Genomic DNA, 1450 nt, shown 5'->3' with positions numbered 1-1450 from the left:
GCCTAGTGTCAAGCACCATTCATTTGAATGGGGTGAGCCCCTGCGGTGTGCAGCGCACACCATGGCCCCACCCTTTCACCCTATTAGGGCTTGCCATCTGCATGACCTCAGGTCGGTTTATAGCGAGCCCGCAATGGCATGCGTGGCACTGTAATAGATTAGAAATGGAAGCAGGTAGAAGAAGATATATAATTAATAATAATAATAATATAATAAATAATAATAATAATAATATGTTTTATTTATAGACGCTATTCCGCAATGATCATAGCGGTGTACAGTAAAATTGTAATACATACAAAATACAAGGTGACAGTTAAAGGGGGAGAAGTCTCGTCCTTCAGGCAGTCCCTGATGTCACTTGGTCTGCCTGATCATCCCTCTGAGGCCAAGATACATTTGAGGAGGGAGGGGCCCTTCCTTCAGGCAGTCCCTGATGTTGCGGGGTCTGCCTGATTGCTCCCTCTGAGGCCAAGATGACAGTCACAAGAGAGAGGAGCCTCTTCCCTCAGGCAGTCCCCGATGTTGCTGGGTCTGCCTGATCGCTCCCTCTCAGGCCAAGATGACAGTTAAAAGAGGGAGGAGCCTCTTCCCTCAGGCAGTCCCTGAGGTTGCTGGGTTGGCCAGATCGCTCCCTCTGAGGCCAAGATGACAGTTAAAAGAGGGGAGGCCTCTTCCTCAGGCAGTCCCTGATGTTGCTGGTCTGCCTGATCGCTCCCTCTGAGGCCAAGATGACAGTTGAGGAGGGAGGGCCTCTTCCCTCGGCAGTCCCTGATTTTGCTGGGTCTGCCTGATCGCTCCCCTCTGAGGCCAAATGACATTGGTTTTAAAAGTATTGTGTGCTCACTTTGGCAGCACATATACTAAAAGTTGGAACAATACAGAGAAGATTACATGACCCCTGTGTAAGAATAACCTGTTTTAATTTATCATTTGTTCAATCTGCTTTTAATGTATTTAATGGGGTTTTTTTTAAACAACTTTGAATTGTTTTTATCTGTTAAGGGTCAGAATCCTGAAATGAATTATTTTGGTGTAAATTGAACTTACCCACTCAACTCACTTCTTTTGGTCATTGCAGTGATTGGAATTTTGTTCTGTGTAATACCCAAATCCCCCCAATTTACACTGTAACAATGCAGCTCCTTCTACTGGTCATTTTGTATTGTCAAAGACAGATGGATCGGCAGATACGCATCAGTTATTTTCCTGCATCTGGAAGGGCTGCAAGACATCATGCACAGGACCCCTGGATGTCCCTCTAGGTGCCTGTGACATCCATGCCAGGAAAAATCAGGAGATTCAGCTAGGATTGTAGAAACTAAGATTAACGTTTTCACTCATCCATAGAATTCCCCTGGGTGACCATGGTCAAATCCTACTCTGTCAGCCTCAGAGCAGGCAATGGCAAACCTCTAAAGAATCTTGCCAAAAAATCCACAAACAACAT

The 1450-nt window shown here is 45.6% G+C and overlaps 1 non-coding gene across 1 annotated transcript; it reads left to right on the top strand.

The window, feature by feature from the left end:
• The first annotated feature begins 839 nt into the window (after window positions 1-839).
• On the top strand, window positions 840-948 carry LOC121924532. The gene has a single exon (XR_006102648.1). It is a non-coding gene; the product is annotated as a U6 spliceosomal RNA (small nuclear RNA).
• The last annotated feature ends 502 nt before the right edge of the window (window positions 949-1450 follow it).

This window comes from Sceloporus undulatus, chromosome 2, assembly GCF_019175285.1.
Source record: "Sceloporus undulatus isolate JIND9_A2432 ecotype Alabama chromosome 2, SceUnd_v1.1, whole genome shotgun sequence".
NCBI classification, from domain to species: Eukaryota; Metazoa; Chordata; class Lepidosauria; order Squamata; family Phrynosomatidae; genus Sceloporus; species Sceloporus undulatus.
The sequence above is the reverse complement of the archived record's forward strand: the minus strand, read 5'-3'. Positions and strand labels throughout refer to the sequence as shown.